Source organism: Phoxinus phoxinus, assembly GCF_949152265.1.
Source record: "Phoxinus phoxinus genome assembly, chromosome: 1".
Lineage (NCBI taxonomy): Eukaryota > Metazoa > Chordata > Actinopteri > Cypriniformes > Leuciscidae > Phoxinus > Phoxinus phoxinus.
The window spans coordinates 22,529,514-22,536,337 of record NC_136876.1 but is presented as its reverse complement, the minus strand read 5'-3'; positions in this window follow the sequence as shown (position 1 = coordinate 22,536,337).

The window sequence follows — 6,824 nt, the reverse complement described above, 5'->3', positions numbered from 1 at the left end:
AAGCCGCCAAGAACATCACGGATGCCGCCGAAAAGGCGTCAAGGTGGCTGTGGATCAAGCGGGGCGATCCGTGGATCATACAAGCTACTCAGACACAAGCCAGGGTCTGATCAACCCTGGCTGGGTCGCCTGGGCGAGGGTGTATGATGTTGTGAGACCCGAAACACCCAATGAACCCAGGTTACATCACTGATGATGTGTCTGAGTTGCACCAGAGGTGTATTTCATGAACTATACCATCTGGCTAAGTCAGTGACTTCCGGGAACAGTCTGGATGACAACCATGAAGAGTATGGAGACTGCTGGAGAGACAGCTGGCAACTGGAAAGACAGTAACCGGGGCAGAGAGGGACAGCAACCCAAACTGCAGCTTCCGTGAGGATGCACCCATAAACAAGCTACGAAAACCCCTAATGAACCATACCCCCAGGGTGCCCGAGAGGGGGGGGAGAATGAGCACCCCAACAGGACGGACATACAGGCAACGACCAATGCGAATGGAGAAACGACAATGAGTGCAGTCTGCGTTTGTGGCAAAGTTTGCAAGAACCGGCATGGCCTGAAGATCCACCAGGCCAAAATGAAATGTTTGACGGGGAAGCAGGTGGTGCAACGCACAGGTCCAGTACCTGGTGAGACGCAGGAGGAGCCCGGCCCGGAGTCACCCCACAGTGCCCAGAACCTCCACGCCCCACAAGCTCCACCCCATGTCAGACATTCCGAACATCGCCGGGTCAAGTGGCCTGCTGCCAACAAGGAGAAAGAGTTGCTACAGTTCGATGAAGACCTGGACCAAGTCCTTGAAGCTACCGCGAGGGGGGATGCAGACCAGAAGTTGCGGACTCTGTCTACAATGATCATCAGCATCGGAGCTGAAAGGTTCGGCATTAAGGAACGACAGCTGACCAGAGGGGTGGCAGAGCCAAACCGACGGGAAGTGAAGATCAGCCAGCTAAGGAGTGAGCTTAGACTGCTCGGACGGCAGTTTAAGAAGGCAAGGGAGGAGGAAAAGGCTGGTCTGGCAGAACTCCGCCACATCCTGAGGAAAAGACTAACCACCCTCCGGCGAGCCGAGTGGCATAGGAGGAGGGGCAAGGAGAGAGCCAGGAAACGTGTCGCCTTCATTTCTAACCCGTTTGGATTTACAAAGAAGATCCTCGGGCAGAAAAGAAGTGGCCATCTTGCGTGCACTGAAAAAGATGTTAACAAATACCTCAGCACCACCTACAGTGACAGCGCAAGAGACAAAGATCTTGGGCCATGCAAAACGTTGATAACACCGCCAGAACCCACCTTTGCATTTAACATCAGGGAGCCAACTTTGAAGGAAGTTGAAGAAGTCGTCAAAGCTGCTAGAACCAGCTCAGCACCAGGCCCGAGTGGAGTGCCATACATTGTCTATAAGAGGTGCCCCAGACTCTTGAAGAGGTTATGGAAACTAATCAAGGTCATCTGGAGGAGGGGGAAGGTGGCGCAGCAGTGGCGACATGCAGAGGGCGCCTGGATCCCGAAGAGGGAGAGCTCAAGCACCATCGAGCAGTTCAGAGTCATCTCGCTCCTCAGTGTTGAGGGGAAAATTTTCTTTGGTATTTTTGCCCGACGCCTGACGGAGTTCCTTCTGAGGAACACGTACATCGACACTTCTGTGCAGAAGGGCGGAGTCCCAAAGATGCCAGGATGCGTAGAGCATACAGGAGTTGTCACCCAGCTCTTACGTGAGGCACGTGAAGGCAAAGGGGATCTGGCAGTCCTCTGGCTCGATCTCGCCAATGCCTACGGGTCAATCCCACATAGGCTGGTAGAAACCTTACTTGACCGACATTACGTTCCAGACAAGATCAAGAACCTCATACGGGATTATTACAATTCCTTCAGTTTGAGAGTCACCTCTGGAGCGGAAACATCTGCATTTCATCGGCTTGAGAAGGGCATTATCACTGGATGTATTTCTGGGATATTGTTTGCTTTGGCGATGAATATGCTGGTTAAGTCAGCAGAGGTGGAGTGTAGAGGCCCACTCACCAAGTCAGGTATACGGCAGCCCCCCATCAGAGCATTTATGGATGATTTGACGGTGACAACAACATCGGTTCCGGGGTGCAGATGGATCCTCCAAGGGCTCGAGCATCTCATCAACTGGGCCCGGATGGAATTTAAGCCTGCCAAGTCCAGGTCCCTGGTGGTGAAGAAAGGGAAAGTTACAGACCAGTTCCGCTTCTCACTAGGAAACATCCAGATACCATCTGTCGGAGAAAAGCCAGTCAAGAGTCTGGGCAAGATCTACGACTGCACCCTGAAGGACACCGCATCACTCCAGACAACCACCAATCAGTTGGGAATCTGGTTGACGGCTGTGGACAAGTCAGGTCTGCCAGGTAAATATAAAGCCTGGATCTACCAGCACGGGATCCTGCCCCGACTGCTCTGGCCACTGCTGGTCTATGACGTGCCAATAACCACCGTTGAATGCTTCGAGAGGAAAGTCAGCTGTTCCCTGCGGAAGTGGTTAGGCCTACCACGAAGCCTCAGTGATATCGCCTTGTATGGGAGGAAGAACATGCTAAAACTGCCCTTCAGTAGTCTGAAGGAAGAGTTTATGGTAACTCGTTCAAGAGAGGTGCTACTGTACAGAGACTCCAGTGACAGCAAGGTCTCTTCGGCAGGCATAGAGGTCAGAACCGGCAGGAAATGGAAGGCTCAAGAGGCAGTAGACCAGGCTGAGTCATGGCTGCGACACAGTGAGCTGGTGGGGGCAGTGGCGTCTGGACGGGCAGGACTCGGGAGCAATCCAAGACCTCGGTTTAACAAGGCCCAGGGTAAGGAAAGGCGACAGCTGATCCAAGAAGAGGTCCGAGCTGGGGTGGAAGAAGCCCGCTGCAGTAGGATAGTAGGGATGCGGCAGCAGGGGGCATGGACCCGATGGGAGCAGGTGGTAGACCGGAAGATATCGTGGACAGAATTGTGGAAGTCTGAGCCACACCGAATCAAATTCCTGGTTCAATCTGTTTATGATGTCCTCCCCAGTCCATCCAATCTCTTCCGCTGGGGCCTGGCAGACACACCACTGTGCCCACTCTGCCAGAGAGGAGGATCATTGGAGCACATCTTGAGCTGCTGCCCAAAAGCACTGGGAGATGGGCGCTACCGTTGGCGCCACGACCAAGTACTGAGGGTCATTGCAGAGGTTATCAGTACTGGGATCGCCTGCAGTAGACACCAGCAACCAGCAAGACAGAACATCGCCTTTGTTAAAGCTGGGGAGAAGCCACTTCAGCGCCTGAAGCAATCAGGGGGGCTGCTCGCAACAGCAAAGGACTGGCAGCTGAAGGTCGACCTAGGGAGACAGCTCAAATTCCCAGGAAACATCGCAGTGACCACGCTCAGGCCGGACATTGTCCTGGTGTCAGAAACAACAAGGCAAGTGGTCCTGCTGGAGTTGACTGTTCCCTGGGAAGACCGGATGGAGGAGGCATTTGAGAGGAAGAAGGCCAAGTACGAGGAGCTGGCAGGCGAATGCCGAAGCAGGGGGTGGAGGACCCGATGCAATCCCATCGAGGTCGGGTGCAGAGGATTCGTCGGCCAGTCACTCATTAGGGCCCTCAAGATGCTTGGAGTGAAGGGACTGCACATCAGGAAAGCCGCCAAGAACATCACGGATGCCGCCGAAAAGGCGTCAAGGTGGCTGTGGATCAAGCGGGGCGATCCGTGGATCATACAAGCTACTCAGACACAAGCCAGGGTCTGATCAACCCTGGCTGGGTCGCCTGGGCGAGGGTGTATGATGTTGTGAGACCCGAAACACCCAATGAACCCAGGTTACATCACTGATGATGTGTCTGAGTTGCACCAGAGGTGTATTTCATGAACTAAAAGTCAGTAAATTATGGAGTGCCACAAGGATCTGTTTAAGGCCCTCTGCTATTTTCAATAGCATGCTGCCTTTGGTAATATTATTAGGAAACATGGAATTAGTTTCCACTGTTATGCTGATGAACCTGTTATACATTTCATGACCAGATGAAATCTCTAAATTATCCAAGCTAATACAGTGTGTTAAAGATATAAAATATTGGATGACCAGTCATTTTCTTCTATTAAATTTGGAAAAGACTGAGGTGTTACTTACTGGACCAAAAACCTGAACACAGAATCTCTTATACAATTTGCATCTAGAATGATGTACTGTTACTTCATCCTTCAGCTTGTCTTTTGATAATTATATTTAAAATGTTACAAAACCAGCTTTCTACCACCTCTCAAACATCACTAAGCTATGGAACATGAAATCGGTTTCTGATGCAGAAACATTAGTTCATGCATTCATGAGCTCTAGACTGGATTACTGTAATGCATTACTATAGCTGGTTGCCCTGCATACTCAAACAAACTACAGTTAGTCCAAAATTCAACTTCTACAGTTCTTACTAGGTCAAGATAAGAAATATGACACCAATTTTATCATCTCTACACTGGTTCCCCTTTTAAGTTCCGTATCGATTACAGAGTATTGCTATTGACCTCTAAAGCCCTAAATGGTTTAGCTCCTGTGTATTTAACTGATCTTCTATCACCCTACAATCCATTAAGCTCTACAATCCTACAATCCATACAATCAACAATCCACCCTACAATCCATTAAGGTCACAAAACTTTGGACTTCTGGTCGTACCTAGGATATCTAAGTCCACTAAAGGAGGGCGAGCGTTTTCACATTTGTCTCCTAAACTCTGCAATATCCTTCCTGATAATGGTGGAGGCTCAGACATACTTTCACAGATACCAGCTTAAATCTAGATTAAAGACATCTCTTTTGCCAAATATTCACATAATTATATTTGTATATTTTATATTGTAATCATGATCACATTGTAATAATTGCATTGATGAGATCATTATTTCTGCCTAAATTAATACATGATATTAGCTAACTGTATAATTTGTATTATCCTAGAACTTTTTGAAATATGAACTTTACCACTGTCATCTCTAAATTATAATGTCGAAACATGCATTTTCTGTAAAACTGCTTTAAAACACTATGTATTGTGAGAAGCGTTGTACAAATAAATGAAAATCGAACTGTCACTTTTGGAGAATATGTCAAATATATTTATCTGATATTAGTTACATTATTACTTTATTGAAACCGTATGCATTGAATTGCAAAGATGCATTAAATTGCCAGTAAATAAAAATGATTTCTATTTCAAAGAAATGCTGTTCTATGGAACTTTCTAATAAAAGAATCTTGAAAAAAGATGGTTTCCCCAAAAATATTAAGCAGCATACTGTTCAACATTATAAAATGTTTCTTGAGCATCAAATCAGCATATTAGAATGATTTCTGAAAGATCATTTGACACTGTATGCATAATGATGCTGAAAATTCAGCTGTGAATGTGGAGGATTTTAACTGTGACAAGATGATTGACAGGGCTGATTAAACTGTGACAAGATGCATGTAGGATAACTAAGCAACAGAGCTGTCCGTTAAAGACGCAATAGTAGTAGGGGTGTGACGAGATCTCGTGCCACAAGATCTCGCGAGACTAAAATGTGACGAGATTTCTCGACGAGTGAAAAGCTGTCTCGCGATATCGCCATGATTAGCATAGAATATGCCACCGCTACATTCACATTACATTACGGTGTACACCGCGGCACCGGCCGCCTCCACTGTCGCTTTGCTATTGTAAACGTCTACTCTGCTCATCCAGCACGAAAAAAACTTTTCAGAACACATCTGATTGGCTGACTCTAAAGGCCCTTTCACACCGGACGCGTAACGAACAAGCAAAACGAAAAAGCGAATAGTTCGCGTGCGAATAGTTTGTGTCAAAACCATTCACATCAGCCGCGATGCGAATTTGCGACATTCAGAGCTTCAACATTCCAAAACTTTAGCGCCGACAGCTGAGAAAACATGGATACTTCATCATCATCATCCAGTGAAGACGAGCTTTTCATTTTCTTTCAAATACAGAAAAGGTTTTGGGTGCATCCAATTTTAAAGAACAGAGAGTCTGAAGGGGAGTAGCTATGCTAATCTTGCACAGGAGCTAAAACTTTATCATGGCCGGTTCCGCACTTACTGATGTCTGTGGGACAATTTGAGGAGCTGCCTCCTTCAGACAGTGGCACCGCATCTGACGAGACAAAATAAAAGTTGTTTTTTCGCCGCAGCACATTCGCGTTCGGTGTGGAAGCACTCGTCACACAAACAGCTGATCAAAAAATTAAACCATCGCGCGAATTATTCGTGCGTCAAAATCGCGTCCAGTGTGAAAGGGCCTTAATAGGCTTAGCACTGTAACCTACAGCGTTAAATACGTCTGGCGAGATTATGATGGATGAATCCGAGTGACTGTCACTGGATCTCTGGGGAGGGAGACTGAAGTTTGGTGAATCATTTGTGATATGTAAAATAGGTCCTGTGGGGCCCCAATTGCATTTGGAGAGAAAAAAAAATAGAGTATGTGACGTACATGTGCAAATTAAAAAAACAAGGTGTATTCGGTCAAAGAGTGTGTGTTGTATAGATTGCATGTTCTTGGGCTGTGTGTGTGGCGATTACATCAGCGGATGGTGTAAAGCTGTTTACAGAAGGTCACAGATGAGAGCAAGGCAATTTGAGGCTGGAAATGAGTGATGTCCTCTCTCATTTAGACAGCACATCAACCAAAGCGTCTCACACACTGGCCCTTCTTACACATTACACATGCAATATAGCAGAATCAAGAATATCTAATGCGCAGGGACAAAAAAACTGGAGAGATGGAGAGACACAATGTAACAACTACACTATATGGCGAGAAGTATGAGGA